Raw genomic sequence first — 18,253 nt, 5'->3', positions numbered from 1 at the left:
CTGCCACAGCCTTGCCTGATTTGTCTTGTCTTTTGATTTGAATTCTTGGATTCATCCCTTGCATAAGTGCCACTTAAATATTTATAGCTTTATAAAGCATTTTAATGATATTTATACATTTTATGCCAAAACCAAAATGATGAAGCGCTTGAAAAATAAAATGGTCTTCTGCCAATGTCAAAGGCCTTATAAATATCTAAAAAATAATATGAAACCATCCTCTTCAGTTAAATGACCATACTCTTTTATATATCAAGAACTAATCAGATATTATTATGAATTGACCTTCCCTTTGAGACACTTGAGCATGTCTCACTGCTTATTTGTGGTAAACCTTCTTTTAATCTTGATGCTAGAACTCCTGTAAATAATTTATAATCTATATTAAGTAATGTTATGGGATGCAGATTGTCTAACACCCTCTTATCTTTATTTGGTTTCAGAATCAAAATAATAAGGCCTTGTTTCATGGTAGGTAATAGTCCATTTTATTTTATGTATATTTGCAGTCAGCCCGCCAGGTCCCGGCAGCCCATCAGGTCCCCATGACTTACCGGCTTTCTTTTTTATTTTTTTATTTTTTATTTTTTAAAGCTAGCTCTAGCTCTTATACTGTAATAAGAGACGATACTCTTATACTGTAATAATGAGAAACCTTGAGAGGAACCAGACTCAAAAGGGAACCAATCCTCATCTGGGTGACAATGGATAGTACAATTATAAATAAATTAGTCCCTTCTATAAATGTACCAATACTACATGGTCAAATAGTGCAGTTGTGTAACCAGGCACATTCATTATAGTTTTTACATGAAGTCTGTTTTGTTGAACTTTCCACGTTCCACTGTTCACTGATGGAGACTTGAGTGCAAAATTGTGGCAATTGCAGTGCTAAGGCTATCATAGCAATTGTAGTCCTAGCCATCATAGCATAACTGTTCATATGAATTGAGGTCCAAAGCTATCTTTATGGTATTTTAAGTGGTACCATCCTCTGTAATCTCAGTGATCTTTAGGCTCCACCATGTGACTCCAATGGATGAGAACTCCAACCAGAAGTAGGGCATCAGGATGGATCAGGCAAGTCAGGAAAGCAAAAGGGGTCAGCATCATTGGTATCATCAGTGCTCTATGGTAACAATTTCTTTTAGGAACACTTGTTCCTAATTAGGAACACTAATTACAAAAATTTAGGAGCACAGTTGAAATTTAGGTTTTTTTTTTTTTTTTTTTTTTTTTTTTTTTTTTTTTTTAAATAGAGATGGTAACATTAATGTGCCACAATATAACACACGTAGGCATGAGAAAACTTGAGTTTGTCAATTATGACTTTATAAAATTTAGGAACATAGTGTGAGCCATGACAAATTAATTTACCTTCTGATAAACTAAATTTAATATTTTCAGTTTATTTTACAGGCTGTGCGAAAAACAACCGTTAACCTGTTCCACCTTGTAAACAAATACAATACACCTCAATGTTCAGTTGTTGAAGTCTGCTCCTCTTTAATATATTTAAAGCTACACTATTAGACATTTTCCGCTGCCATGGTTCTGGGCTGGAGTCAGTTCTCAAACCGCTCTGCATATATTGTGTATATATCTGAATAATCTCATATAGGATGTGATTGGGTGAGTTCATTTACCCGTCAGATGCAAAGCGCTTTAGTTTAATGGTGTTGATTAGGGATGCACCGATCAGGATTTTTACAACCGATACCGATCCAGATACCAATCTTTTTTTAGTTTAAACTTTAATCAGGAAGTCTGTCATAAACAGCTAAATGTAAGCTCTCTGCTCATGGTCACTGTTAATTTAATTAAAATAATAGCAATGAGAAATACTGTTGGTTAATTGATAAAGAAACAGCATAAATATTTATTTTTAAATATCTTAAACAGTAAAGAGTCTTAGTTAAAAGTAGACAAAAATTATCCATATTAGGAAAAAGGTTGATAGCCTTCTACAGAAATAGTGAACTAAGCTTAATGTCAGATTGATATTAAATGCAACCCATAGTAATTAAACATTTCATTTCTCATTTTATTCATATTTTGTGAAGTTATTATAGTATCTATTTTTATATTAAATGATTGATTTATACCTAAGCACATTTTCTGTCTTTACATTTTAGTAGTTTTATTTTTGTTTAGTTTTTTAAAAAAATCAGTTTTACATTGGTTCCCCCAGTACAGTGTTGCCATGTCTGCTAATAATATTGCATTTTTGGGGGGGTAAAAAACAAAAATTTGGAAACTGAACTTGACTTTTCTAGTGATATCTGGCAACCCTTGAGTGTAAATGAAGTGAATGTGCTGTGTATTGGAGTTGGTGAAGGAAGAGCTGCAGTGTACTGTATGTTTATAGACTGAACAGATGCTAATCTTGATTATGATTGTTGAGGAATTATTTACTAAAGAAGTTTGAATTAAACCCACCTTGTAGCATTAGCATTATTATGAATTTACTCTGCCCAATGCCACACTCGCAGGTCACACTCGCAGGTTCAGGTCATTTTGCATAATCAATAAAAGATGGCGGTTTGTGAGATCGGCAAGTTGAAGCAGATGATGTTCAATGTTATTCTTTTCATCATAATGGCTTCTTTGCAGTATTTACACACTTGCTTGGTTGACTGAGGTGATGAAAAGCAGTGTGAAATTAACTGTTGCACAGTGTAGATGAATTTTGGACTTCCTGTAGTTTTTATCCCGATTGTATTATACAACTCCGAACAGGTCACTCGCAATGGTGCAACTAAATATTTATTCACAGAAGCACAAAGTACTTTTCAGTCGCAAATGCGAGTGAAATGGTCGCACTGTAGAGCCCTGATCATGTGTAGCTGGACAGAAAGAGACAGGGACAGAATGGGAAAGAGAGGGAGAAATTATTAGGTATGCTTATTGTCCCGTAATGGCTAATAACAATGTAAATTGTGTGAGTACAAGCAGGGACTCTGGCAAGTCTAGCCATCACAGCATAACTAAAAGGGAGATCCAGAAGGTAACACAGACATGAGGGTTCCCTGAAATATAAGGTCACCATCAGCAAACCTGGGTTAATGCGGTAAAGTGGGGGGAGACAGCATCCAAACATCCCAGTTCACCACAACACTCTATGCCTGTGAGCCCTAGAAATGCTCCTTTACCTAAGACAAAAAAATATTCACAAAAATCTTGACTAAACAAATATATCTTTAGCCAGGACTGTGTCTGAGTCCCGAAGACTAGCTGGAAGGCTGTTCCATAACTGTGGGGCTTTGTAAGAGAAAGCTCTTCTTTCCCTGCTGTAGCCTTCACTATTCGAGGTACCAGCAAGTAACCTGCACCTTTTGATCGAAGTAGGCATGGTGAATCATAAAAGATCAAACATTCGCTTTATAAGTCAATAGTAGTATATTATAATCCATGCAAAATTTTAATGGGAGCCATTACAGTGTGGATAAGATAGGAGTGATGTGGTCATATCGTCTGGTTCTTGAGAAGACTCTTGCAGCTGCATTCTGGACTAACTGGAATTTATTTATACACCTACTGAAACATCCAGACAGTAAAAGCTCTGGTATACTTAGTGTTTTGATGTGTATGCCAGCGTATGCGCACAGTTGTACACATAGCCTTTCAAAGTATACTCCATTTGGCATGTGCGCGTACACAGACGGACGACGCATGCACATTACACCAATTTGCACTACCCCTCAACATGAAAAACAATCTCTCACCAGGGTTAACACCCATATGAGGCTAGAATTATACAAATGCGGGTACTTTCTAACCTGCACTCGTTTCTGTCTCTTCTGTTTATTCTGTTTTTTTCTTCAACTATGTTGAGAATCAACGGCCCTGGGTCACTGTTGCCACCTTGTGGAACAACCAAGTAGTGCAAAAGATTTAAATGCGCATGTGCGACCTGCATATGCAAACTGCACATACGCGCAGTTAGAAAATCGACCGGAGCGTGTACTCTGCTGATGACGAAATTTGCGTCACACGTACTAAATGCAAATTACAAACTTTCTACTTAAGGCATTACAGTAATCCAACCTAGAGGTAACGAAAGCATGAACTAATTTTTCTGCATCATATAGTGACATTATATTTCTTATCTTAGCAATATTTCTGAGATGAAAGAAGGCTATCCTAGTAATATTATCTAACATGAGCGTCAAATGTAAGACTGTTGTCAATAATCACACCAAGGTCTTTTACTGTTGCACATAATGAAAGAGAAAGGTCATCCAGAGTAATTATGTAATCAGAAAGTTTACTTCTAGCACAGGGGTGGGCAATCTTATCCGGAAAGGGCCGTTGTGGGTGCAGGTTTTCATTTCAACCAAGCAGAAGCCACACCTGAATCTATTGAATGCCAAGATGGCATAGTTTTGCACCGATGACACAGTTCATATGAAGACTACTATCGAGTCTCTCACTGCGACTGTGATTCAATTAGAGAATAATTGTGAGGATTTGGAGTCGAGGTCACGGCGCAATAACATTAGGATAGTGGGAGTTCCAGAGGGCGCTGACACCTGTACAACTGCTGCTGTAGCGGTCTTGTTAAAGGAGGCGTTTGGTCTGGAGAAGGAGCCGGTTTTGGACCGGTCCCACCGGACCTTTTAGCCGAAGCCCAAGCCTGGTGAGTGACCACGAGCTATCGTGTGCTGATTCCACTATCACAGTGACTGTGTTGACATTTTACGCCGTGCGATAGAGATTCAGCAGATTAAAGTGAGGGATTTGACCATCTCTGTTTTTTCCCTGACTACACAGCCAAGAGAGCCCGGGCCGCGTTTAACGAGGTTCGGCGTCAACTTCGTGGTATTGAGGGTGCTCGCTATGGAATACTTCACCCAGCTCGGCTTCACGTTACATATGACGGTGTCCAGAAGGACTTTATTTCAGCGGAGGGAGCAGGAGACTATGTTAAACTCTTGATATCGGGGTGAACTGCATCACCTACACAGTGGAGTCTTTTTCGCTCTTCTATTTATTATTATTTTTTGCACTCGGCCTTCCAGCTCCACAGAATTCAGATTTTTATTGAAGATATTGTCTAAAACTGGATTTAAATAGAAGCAAATTAGTAAATGAATCACATGTAAATGAATCATACATAAATTAATCACATGAAAATGTATCACTTGAATATGAATCACATGAAAATGAATCACATGTAGATGAATAAATAAATTAAAGATGAAAGCCAAGATCAACTGATTAAACAGGTGGAATCAGGTGTGTCTCCTGCTTGGTTGGAATGAAAACCTGCACCCACACCGGCCCTTTCCGGATAAGATTGCCCACCCCTATTAGTTAATAATCATACAGTGTCTAATGTCCTTTACACATTCCTCAACTTTATTAAGCTGATGTCTGTCATCTGGCTTTGCTGAAACATACAGCTGTGTATCATCAGCATAACAGTGCAAGCTAATTCCATGTTTACAAATAATTTGACCCAGAGGAAGTGTGTATATATAAAGAAAAAAGCAGTGGGCTTAAAACAGAACCTTGTAGAGCACCAAACTTCACCTCAGTATGCATAGAGAAGTCTCCATTTACATGTACAAATTGACCACGATCAGTCAATTAAGACCTGAGGCAGGAGGGGGCCCTTAATGCCAACAACGTTTTATAATCTATCAATAGTATGATTAATGGTATCAAAAGCTACACTAAGGTCAAGCAACACAAGCAAGGAGACACAACTCTGATCAGAGGCCAATAGTAGGTCGTTTACTACCTTTACTAGCGCTGTCTCTGTGCTGTGATGAGGTCTAAATCCTGACTGATACATTTCATGAATGTTGTTCCTATGTAGGTACGAGCATAACTGCTGTGCCACAATCCTTTCTAATATCTTGGAGATAAAGGGGAGATTTGATATTGGCCTAGCGCTGGACAATTTATAGGGGTCGAGGTCGGGTTTTTTAGTCAGGGGTTTAATAACTGCTAGTTTAAATTATTTAGGTACATATCCAGTGCTAAAGGAAGAGTTGATAATTATTAATTTTTTTTAGAAGGATTTGATTACTTCTGGAATAATCTGTTTGAAGAGACATGTAGGTAAGGGAGTATACAAGTTGATGATTTTGATAACAAAATTAATGAAATTAGTTTGGTCTCTCTAAGGGGAGTAAAACATTCTAATCATTGATGTGATATTGTTATATTATTATCTACAGGGTTAAAACTGTCTGCTTTTAAATTAATAGTATTAGTAAATAATATAATTTTTTGTCTATTATTTTCAATTTTGCCAGTGAAAAAATTAATGAAATTGTCACTGCTATATAAGGATTTTGTGCAAGTTTCTGTGTGGTTTTATTCCAAGTTAATTTTGCTACAGTATTGAATAAGAATCTAGGATTATTTTTGTTATCTTCTATTAGGGTAGAGAGATAGACTGATCTAGTAGCACTGAGAGATTTTCTATAGTTCAGGAGGCTCTCTTCCATGCTGTTTGAAATACTACAAATTTGATTTGATGCCATTTACATACTAATTGTTTAGTGGTCTTTTTTTAAGGTTCGTGTTTGATCATTATACCAGGGTGCTAGCTTTTTCTAGCTTTTTCTCTAATTATTTTACTTTTAAGTGGAGCTACCTTATCTAGTGTGTAGCGGAGTGCTGACTCTGAACATTCAGTCACCTGATCAAGTTCTTTGGGATCAGACAGTAATCCAATCATAGCTGATATCTCTGGGAGGTTATTGATAAAACTAGGGCTGCAATTAACGATTATTTTCATAATCGATTAGTTGGTCGATTAATCTTTTTCGGGCAAACTTTCAGTACCATTTTTTTGTTTGTTTTAAATAAATTCCACAAACTGAGTGTTACAAATATAAACTTAAGTCTAAAACTTTACACAACTGTTTGTCCAATTATATTTGACTGAAAAGAACCCAATACACACAGACACAAAACAGAATATATATTATTAATTTAGGACTGTAGTTTAATTCTGTGCTTTTTTTTGCATCCATAAAAAGTAATGCATAAATACTATATTTTATATAGTATTTATATCACTTCCTTTAGGCATATTGTTTTACTTTTGATCATAGAGTTTTAATTAGACATTACAGATCTTACTTGCGCTCCAACTGTGTATCACCGCATCTACACTGCACATCTACACAAATACAACATCATATGACAATAACCTTAAATTAAACTAAACCTTTTAAGCAACTTGCACCAGTTTCCCCTGCCCCTTACACACAGTGGAGTGTGTATTTTGGATACAAAAATAAGTTTGTGCTCGTGCATCACTGTCGTGTTTCAGTGCTACACAAACTCCGCTTTATACAATTTGATCTTCAGGGTGTGTAATATAAAAGGCTCCCCTGCCTTAAAGGACTTGGGTCGCACACTTTCTTCCTCAGTCACTTGACGATCACACCTCCGTCTGATGGTGACTGAGGTCATGTTGGGAATAAAAGGTAATGTTGACATAAACAGTAAACTGAAGAAAATAATTGTCAGTGACTCTGTGTATCTGCTGAAGCTAGGAGCATTACATTACATGTGTATTACGTCATGCGCCACTGACTAGGAAGCGGCTTCCAGTTAGTAGAAAACTAATGTGTTCCATTTGAGATGATATTACCTTTCTAAAATTCATAATTGGTTCTCAACCGTTTGTGAGCTCTGGACCCCTAGCATATTTCGAACAATCCACAAGGACACCCTCACTCCACAACAATTATAGGCTATATATTTAATAGTCATTTCTATATATTTTACTTTCTTTTATTAATATTTAACATTAAAAATATTAACATTGGACATTCAAAATTGAATCAAAACATTTCAAGATTTTATTTTTAAAAATTTTTTGTTGGTGTGACACTTAATTTGACTCTCTGAATAATTGTTTATTTTATCCATCAATGCGACACTTGAACTTGTCTACCACTCATAGATGTGTGGAAATTATCATTTCATTTGTAAATAAATTTAAAATATATCCATCAGTGAACAATTGTCAGCTCAGCTAACATATGATATTTGTGAATGCACGCAAATAACCAAATTGATTAATTTTAAAGCATCTCATTTGAATATGTAGTGATACATTTAACAAAAAAATATAATATTAATTAAACATTTTTAAACTTTTCCTATGAACCCCTGCAATTACACCACTGACCACTAGGGGTCTGTGGAAACACTGCACTAGACAATAGAGTATACAGTACATAGTGCAAGTGTATAGCACATCATTTGGGACACAACTTTAGTATTTACTCTCCGAGGCGTGTTTTCTGAACAGAAGTAACGTAATGAGTAAATGTACCATGCGCAGACCAACTAATTGATAGGGATTCATTGACAACGATTTTCATAATCAATTATTATTGATTTTATCGATTAGTTGTTGCAGCTCTAGATTAAACGTGCAGTAGCTGACGTGAATGTACCTTTGATGTGGAAGCGTGGCAAGGTGCAAATATTATGATCAATATGCAATTTAAATGAGAAGTTAATGATCTGAGAGAGCCTCAGACTGCGGAAATGTGACATTTTCTATATTTAATGTTAGTATAAGGTCAAGAGTGTGACCACCATTATGAGTGGGTCCTATTACATTCTGATTGACCTCTACTGAATCTAGAATGGACACAACTGCTGTTCTCAGAGGGTCTTTTGGGTTATCAAAATTATATTAAATTCGCAAACAATTAATGCTTTGACTAGAGAAACAACCAGGTTTGAGCTCAAATCTACAAATTCACCTAGGAATTCAGAATATGGCCCTGTTGGTCTGTAAATAATAATTAGTGGAATCGACTCGGTAGATTTGAGGTTACATATGTTATACTAGTATAAAGACCTTTAAAAGAGTTGAATTTATGACTAGGTTTTTTTGTGATGCCTAGATTATCATTATAAATAAGTGTGACACCTCCTCTGCCAGTTAGATGGGGCTAATTGTATGTAATTGTATCCAGGAGGACTAGCTTCATTTAGTGTTATGTACTAATTTGGTTTAATCCATATTTCTGTTAAAGACATTACATTAAACTCCTGATCAGTAATAGTTTCATCAGCAATAAGTGCTTTAGACATATTGGATCTAATATTTAACAGTCCTACTTTCAGTTTAAAGGTGGCAACTGTGCATTCAGTATGATCTAATTTTATGTTAATAAGGTTACTAAAACAAACTTTCTGAATGTTTCTACTTTTTTTATTGACTCGGGGAACAGTTAAGATAGTCCCCTATAACCAGAGCTCTTTCAGGTTTGTCAGTGGGTGCTTCACTGAGGAGAGCAAACCTGTTGGACATGGGAAGAAGAGAGATGTGGGTGAGCATTAGCGTTAGCTTTGACTTTGCGATTATGCCCATTCATCGTCACCCATTCACCCTGCTGTGAGGGCTCTAATGCCGCAGTTGGGGGTTTGCTATCTTGCCTGAGGCATCCAGACTTTCCCCTACAGAAACTACACTGCTCTCACTGTCACTAACCCTCTCTAGAGTCTGGATGCTCACCTCTAATGATGCTATCTTCTCTGTCAGAGAGCTAACTAATATATACTTAGCACAGATGAAGCTGTTACTAACGACGGAGGAAGAATGACTAAACATCCTGCACTCAACACCTGAACAAGCTGAATGTTTGCCATATTAGGTCTTTAACATACCTTAGTCGAAGATTAGTTGATATTATTTAGACAAATCCGACGTGGATGGACTCCGCATGGTGTCTTTAGTAAAAAAAAAAAAAAAAAGTAAAACAAAAGCATTCTTCTAACAAAAAAATTAAAATGACAGAAGGGAAAGTGAAACTACAGGAAATGAGAATGATAGTACAAAATTATGATTTTTGATTTTTGCAACACACAAACATTGCCTTCCTTTTAACAACATCTTTTAGACCCCTACAATTTAAAGAAGAAAAATAAACATTTGAATTCAATGAGGACATTAAACCTATTGAACAATTGAAACAGAAGATATAACTAGTGTAACAAAAAAACTCAGCAGAATAGTGCAAAAGAGAATAAAAAGAAAGGTGCAGTTTTAGTGTCGGGTAACATCAGTCCTCCATCTCACCAGATCGCAGAAGTTGAATGACTTCTTCCCTTATCCATTCTCCCAGCTTTTCTTTCCACCCTTTTATACAAAGACACCATTCAATTTTTGCATCTTTCCTGGTCCAATATGCGACTTTTCAACTTACTTTTTTTCTTTAATGAGAGTTTTCATTTCTTTATCAAACAGTCATCATTTCTTTGCATTCTTTTATTTATTCTGAATTTATTTGGACAGTTTTGGCTACGCTTGCGATCATGGCACTCTGCTGTTTCATTTGTGTGCTTAACTCCTTGTGTCGCTCGTCGGCTTTGGCATCAGGTAGTTGGATTGTCTCGAGGATTGTCAAAATGGATTTACTCTCCAGCTCAGGAAGTCCCCCCCCCCTCCCACTTTGTGATTTACACTGCATAGGTGGATTAGACTCAGTACTGCGGTCTCTTTTGTTTGAGGCCTCAGAGATTTCCATTGTATAGCAGTGCTCCATATTTCTTTCTTTCTTTCTTTTTTTTTTTGTCAAACGGATTTGTTTAACAAACCTCAATTTTTTTATTTTTTTTATTTTAAGGTTCCTGCAATGCCGCATATGCTCGACTGATCTTGTAGTAGGTAGAGATGGGGATTAAACTGTCAGAATTGATAATATTTATCAAGTTCATTTTTTTTTCTTCTGCATATGAATTTGTTGGTAAGACTATAAAATAATTATTTAGCTTAATGGTTATGTATTAGCTTAGTTTGGGGACAAAATGCTGATGAATAAATGCTATAAATGCTGATTGTTGTTTGATTTTACTGTACTCGAGACACAGGTGTGTACAATTTCCATTAAAAACATTTGAGTTTGAAGGCAGTGAATGAAAGTCAGTCCTATATGGGTTTTAAAGTAAACAATTTCGCTTGCTGTCCATAACGGCTCAAGAATTGCATATCCACCCCTGACCAAAGGAGTGAGATATGTTAGAAATAAAGGTGGAGTTCAGGTTGAAGAATTGTCATGGGAGACAGGTACGCACCGCTCATGTATTCTTGAGTTGTGATTGCAAGACTTAACCAATCAGACTCTTGACCATGGTCATTGGGACATACTCGCTGCATTCTAGAACATCGCCATGACAAATATCTGAAGGTTATGTCACTGGAGCATTATTTGGTACATCGTTGCAACGGATATAGTTTGGTCCGGTTAAATTTCACAAAGTAACCGTTTTAGCTGGGTTTAGGTCAGGGCTCACACTTTATGTCGCCTGTTTCTGTTGTAAATTCTTAAACAATTAGCAAATTAGTAAACCAAATGACAAGCCTGTTAAAAGTTGGCTAGCTAACTAAAGTTCATTAAATGGAAATGTGTAACACTTGCTCCACGTGTTAGTGTTGTGGAATCTTCTTCAGCAAAAAGCACTCTAAGAGTCTCGGTGTCTTGATGTCAAAAGATAGACTTTATTTATTCAAACATCAAAGCTGAACTGGTCTTCAGATCAACACCTTGCTTATCCTAGATACATGCCTTTATACAATTCTAGAACTCTGATCTCGTGTTTCCTTTTTTAATTTTATTTATTCAGTTTGTGCAGAAGTTTGTAGTCTTATCTCTGAGAGCTCCAGAGCCAGGGTGCTATAAACATTCTGCCACTTTGGGCAATAATCATATTTTTAGGTCTTTTCTCTTCATAAACACACATACAGTGGGGGAAATAAAATAAAATATTGAACGCATCAACATTTTATTCAGTAAATGTATTTCCACTGAGGTTATTAACATTCAATATTCATGTATTAGCTCAGTAAATCTGCAACTCTAAAATATTCACAACATTAACATCCAGAAATAAAGTTATGTGTAATAAAGAGGAATGACACAGGAAAAAAGTATGCAACACGCTAACTGAAATTTATTTAATACTTAGTGGAGAATCCTTTGTTTGTAATGACAGTTTCAAGATGCTTCCTGTATGAAGAAATTAATGGGCCGCAGTATTCAGGTGTGATTTTTGTCCATTATTCTACACATATTGTCTTTTAATCTTGTTCAATTGTATTCAAGTCAGGTGATTGACTGGGCCATTCTAACACCTTGATTTTTTTTTTCTCTGAAACCAATTGAGAGTTTCCTTTGCTGTATGCTTTGGATCGTTGTCCTGTCTCATCTTCATCATCCTGGTGGATGGCAGCAGATTATTCTCAAGAATCTCCCGGTAAAGGGCTCCATTCATTGTTCCTTCAATTATACGAAGTCTGCCAGTACCATGCGATGAAAAACAGCCCCACACCATGATGCTTCCACCTCCAAACATCACTGTTGGTATAGTGATTTAAGGGTGATGTGCAGTGCCATTTCTTCTCCAGATATGGTGTTTAGTATGACAGCCAAAAAGTTCAATTCTGCTCTCGTTTGACCAGACTACACTCTCTCAGTATTTCACAGGCTTGTCCAAATGAGTTGTAGCAAATTTTAAACGAGCTTCAACATGCCTTTTCTTTAATAATGGAGTCTTGCGGGTGAGCATGAGCAGTGGACTGCATTGCCTATTGTTTTCTCTGTGACGATGGTACCTGATGCCTCCAAGTGTTCCTGGAGCTCTTTCCGAGTGGTCCTTGGCTCTTGGGCTACTCTTCTGACTATTCTTCTGACTCCCTGGTTAGAAATTTTGAGAGGAGCTCCTGTGCGTGGCCGGTTGATGACAGAGTGATGTTGCTTCCACTTGTGGATAATGGACCCAATGGTGCTCACTGGAAGATTCTGAAGTTCTGAAATGCTTCTGTATCTGATTCCATCAATACGTTTCGCAACAATAAGGTTGCAAAGGTCTTGGGAGAGCTCTTTGCTTTTACCCATCATGAGATGCTTCTTGTGTGACACCTTGGTAATGAAAAGCCTTTATATAGACCATCAATTTACTAAACCAGCTGATATTAATTTGCATAGATCGGGGGTATAATTACTTTCTAACTACTCATGGATTTCAGCTGGTTCCTAGCCTTACCTTGCCTTGGAGAACTTTTTTTAGTGTGCTCAATACTTTTTTCCTTTGCCATTCCACATTATTACACATAACTTATGGACATTAATTTTGTGAATTCTTTCTATTTATGGATTTCTTGAGTTAATACTGATGTCTGGTGAAAATTTCATGTGAATAGCCTCATTGGAAATATATTTACTGAAAAAAATGTTGATGCATTCAATATTGATTTCCCCCACTGTAAGCGTTAATAAAAAGAAACAGCTGGAGCAACTAATTAGGTTAATTGGCAACAGGTCAGAAACATGATTGCCTCTCTCAGATACTCTCAGATACAGATACTTTCAGAAGTAAAGATGGGATGGAATGTGGATGGAAGCACATGTTGCTCTAAAATCTATATATACCTTTCAGCACTGATGGTGCCTTGGCAGATGTGCAAGCTGCCCATAGGCACTAATGCACCCTATACCATCAGAGATGCAGGCTATTGAACTGAGTGCTGATAAAAAGCGAAATGGTCCCTCTCCTCTTTAGTCCTCATTAGTTTAGTCTGTGGTTTCCAAAAAGACTTTCAAATTTCATTCGTCTGACAACAGAACAGTTTTCCACTTTGCTTCGGTCCGTTTTAAATGAGCTTTGGCCCAGAGAAGATGGCGACGTTTCTTGATCATGTACACATATGGCTTCTTTACATGATGGAGCTTTAACCAGCATTTGCGAACTGTGTTCACATACAATGAGTTTTGGAGGTGTTTCTGAGCCCATGCAGTGATTTCCATTACAGAATCATGCCTCTTTTTAATGCAGTGCCGCCTGAGGGCCCAAAGATTATGGGCATGCAATATTGATTTTCATCCTTGTCCCTTGTGCACAGTGAATTCTCCAGATTCTCAGAATCTTTTTATGATATTATGTACTGTAGTTGATGACGACATATTCATAGTCTTCACAATTTCACATTGAGGAACATTATTCTGAAATTGTTCCACAAATTGTACAGTATCTCCCAAAAGTGAGTACACCCCTCACATTTTTGTAAATATTTGATTATATCTTTTAATGTGACAGCGCTGAAGAAATGACACTTTGCTACAATGTAAAGTAGTGAGTATACAGCTTGTGTAACAGTGTACACTGCTGTACCCTAAAAAAAAACTCAACACACAGCTATTAATGTCTAAACCGCTGGCAACATAATTGAGTACACCCCTAAGTGAAATTGGGCTAAAAGTGTCAATATTTTGTGTGGCCACCATTATTTTCCAGCACTGCCTTAACCCTCTTGGGCATGGAGTTTACTAGAGCTTCACAGGTTGCCACTGGAGTCCTCTTCCACTCCTCCATGACGACATCACGGAGCTGGTGGATGTTGGAGACCTTGTCCTCCTCCACCTTCTGTTTGAGGATGCCCCACAGATGCTCAATAGGGTTTAGGTCTGGAGACATGCTTGGCCAGTCCATCACCTTCACCCTCAGCTTCTTTAGCAAGGCAGTGGTCGTCTTGGAGGTGTGTTTGGGGTCGTTATCATGCTGGAATACTGCATGGTGGGTGAAGGTGATGGTGATGGACCCAGTCTCTGAAGGGAGGGGATCATGCTCTGCTTCAGTATGTCACAGTGCATGTTGGCATTCATGGTTCCCTCAGTGAACTTTAGCTCCCCAGTGCCGGCAGCACTCATGCAGCCCCAGACCATGACACTCCCACCACGATGCTTGACTGTAGGCAATACACACTTGTCTTTGGTTGCCGCCACACACGCTTGACACCATCTGAACCAATTAAGTTTATCTTGGTCTCCTCAGACCACAGGACATGGTTCTAGTAATCCATGTCCTCAGTCTGCTTGTCTTCAGCAAACTGTTTGCGGGAATTCTTGTGCATCATCTTTAGAAGAGGCATCCTTCTGGGACGACAGCCATGCAGACCAATTTGATGCAGTGTGTGTGGCGTATAGTCTGAGCACTGACAGGCTGACCCCCCACCCCTTCAACCTCTGCAGCGATGCTGGCAGCACTCATACGTCTATTTTCCAAACACAGCCTCTGGATATGACGCTGAGCACGTGCACTCAACTTCTTTGGTCGACCATGGCGAGGCCTGTTCTGAGTGGAACCTGTCCTGTTAAACCGCTGCATGGTCTTGGCCACCATGCTGCAGCTCAGTGTCAGGGTGCTAGCAGTCTTCTTATAGCCTAGCCCATCTTTATGTATAGCAACAATTGTTTTTTTCAGATCTTCAGAGAGTTCTTTGCCATGTTGAACTTCAAGTGACCAGTATGAGGGAGTGTGAGAGCGATGACACCAAATTTAACACACCTGCTCCCCATTCACACCTGAGACCTTGTAACACTAACAAGTCACATGATACAGGGGAGGGAAAATGGCTAATTAGGCCCAATTTGGACATATTTACTTAGGGGTGTATTCACTTTTGTGAGATACTGTAGATGCAGTTTGCAGATTGGTGAACCTCTGCCCATCTTTACTTCTGAAAGACTCTCAACAATACTCTTTTTATACCCAATCATGTTTCTGACCTGTTGCCAATTAACCTCCAGCTATTTCTTTTTAGTAACACTTACTTTTGCAGCCTTTTGTTGAACCCGCCCTAACTTTTTTGAGATGTGTTACAGCCATCAAATTCAAAATTACCTTAGTTTTTTCCTTACAATGGTACATTTACTCAGTTTAAAGTTTAAACATTTGATGTTTTCTTTGTTTTATTGTGAATGGATTTATGAGATTTGCAAATCATTGCATTCTGTTTTTATTTACATTTTACAGTGTCTCAACTTTTTTGGAATTGGGGATGTACATGAAACTCAGCAAAATCCTGTACAGAATGTCTATATCACACAAACCTAGCGACCACCATACAAGTCCCCAGGGATGCAGTATTCTTGGAATTTTAAGAATCATGCATGTGGCATGAGCTATAACTTCACACATTGGGTGGTCAAGCTGTATTACAGTATTGTAGGAGATGTTTCCAGAAACAATCACATAAACACATGAGGACAAAATCTATAATTATTTAAGCATCTTGTATAATTTTATTGTGTTTTCCAGATGTACCACTGCTCAGATTGTGGGAAGAGTTTTAATAAAAGTCATCATCACGAGTGCATTCACACAAGAGAGAAGCCGTATCACTGTGAACTGTGTGGGAAGAGTTTTACTGTTCAGAGTTCTCTCCAACGACATGAGCGCATTCACACAGGTGAAAAGCCGTATCACTGCTCCCAGTGTGGGAAGAGTTTTAGTGTTCAGAGTACTTTGCAAATGCACGAGCACATTCACACAGGTGAAAAGCCATATCATTGTGGACAGTGTGAGAAGAGTTTTACTTGCCAGCGTAATCTCCGACAACACGAGCGCATTCACACAGGAGAGAAACCGTATCATTGTGGACAGTGTGGGAAGAGTTTTACTTGCCAGCCTAATCTTCAACGTCATAAGCGCATTCACACAGGACAGAAGCCGTATCAATGTGGACAGTGTGGGAAGAATTTTACTTGTCACCGTAATCTCCAACGTCATAAGCGCATTCATACAGGAGAGAAGCCGTATTACTGTGGACAGTGTGGGAATAGATTTACTTGCCAGCGTAATCTCCAACAGCATGAGCGCATCCACACAGGAGAGAAGCCGTATTACTGTGGACAGTGTGGGAATAGATTTACTTGCCAGCGTAATCTCCAACAACATGAGCGCATTCACACGGGAGAGAAGCCGTATCTCTGTGAACTCTGTGGGAAAAGTTTTACTTGCCAGCGTTATCTCCAACAGCATGAGCGCGTTCACACAGGAGAGAAGCCCTATCACTGTGGACAGTGTGGGAAGAGTTTTATTTGCCAGAGTAATCTCCAAAGACATGAGCGCATTCACACAGGAGAGAAGCCTTATTACTGTTCGCAGTGTGGGAAGAGTTTTACCCAACAGTGTACTCTTCAACAACATGAGCACATTCACACAGGACAGAAGCCATACTTCTGTGGACAGTGTGGGAAGAGTTTCATTCGTCAGAGTCAACTCCAACGACACGAGCGCATTCACACAGGACAAAAGCCGTACTTCTGTGGACAATGTGGGCGGAGCTATACTAATTCAAGTTCATTAAGGACACATAAGTGCTCTAAAATAAAGCCATCAGATTTTAACATGTGAATTTGTCAATTTAAGATACATGTTTTTAATTTTATTTTTTATTGGGAGGTAAAGAGACATTCAGGCATAAAACTATAATATTATTTTATTTGTCATGGACTGTAATATTCTGTTGCATGGGACGTTATTGCTTTACTCTCTGGGTTTTAGCAAAATTCATGATTTTGTTATTGTCCTGTTTTTACCCAGATGCTACAATACCAAGCATGGAATATAAACATTTAACCAATGGGCATGCCCATTTTAATCGACCAATCCAGACCTCTGAGTGAGACACATGACTTCTCCCTCTAATATAACACTTTTCATTTTAAATAATTTTTTAAATTTGAATTTGCTTTTTTAAATGTTGCGTTATGCATACTATCGAACTGGAAACCTTTCCAAGCCAACAGAAGATGGTTCTGTTTACAGACAATTTGAAGCAATAGTTCTTGTTACTCCATCTTTGCAGCGTCCATTTAATTATAGCTAACTACAATGTATGGCCAAAAGTATGGGGATGCCTGACGACCACACACATATATGCCTTTTGAACATCTGATGGGACGGCATCCAATCCATGGTCCCTTGAGCCCAGTGTTCCTGATATAGTTTTCAGCTTTACTGCATCCCTGACCAGGATAACACAGTTACACAGTAAGATCAATGAATGGATTTTTGTTGTATTTATGTTCCTATAAGAAGTAAGAAAATGTTTGTATGACCCGAAAGTCTTAGAATTTTTACTGCAGGATCACTATCACAGTCGTGAATATACAGTGAATGAAGCATTGAGAGAGTACATTACCAGGGGTCTGGGTTTGATGACCCCTTCACTTTAGTAAATTACATGTTTAATAATACACCAAGTTTATACTTTCCTTATTAATCAAAAAAATTCTCCATAATGCAAAACTTAAATGGGTTTTTTCATTGTTGTGTAATTTCCTTTGAAAATGTGAAATGTTACATTTATAAATCTTCAGATGCTTTGCTTTGATACTCACAGATTAGCATATGTATATTAATCATCCTTCAGGTTCTCCAACTTGAATAAAGTTTACATGTGGGATATTTTATGAGTTTAATA

At 37.9% G+C, this 18,253-nt stretch overlaps 1 pseudogene across 1 annotated transcript in view; it reads left to right on the top strand.

Moving 5' to 3' along the window:
• Window positions 1–10,752: 10,752 nt before the first annotated feature.
• The window catches only part of LOC108279575 (zinc finger protein 850-like), a 39,077-nt pseudogene continuing 31,576 nt past the window's right edge, over window positions 10,753–18,253 (top strand). The window contains exons 1-2 of the transcript XR_008398357.1: window positions 10,753–12,243; window positions 16,084–17,084. The product of XR_008398357.1 is annotated as a zinc finger protein 850-like (transcript). The remainder of the gene's footprint in view (window positions 12,244–16,083; window positions 17,085–18,253) is intronic.

The sequence above is a fragment of the Ictalurus punctatus genome, chromosome 19, assembly GCF_001660625.3.
Source record: "Ictalurus punctatus breed USDA103 chromosome 19, Coco_2.0, whole genome shotgun sequence".
NCBI lineage: Eukaryota > Metazoa > Chordata > Actinopteri > Siluriformes > Ictaluridae > Ictalurus > Ictalurus punctatus.
Note: the sequence above shows the minus strand (reverse complement) of the source record. Positions and strands in the feature narration are given on the sequence as shown.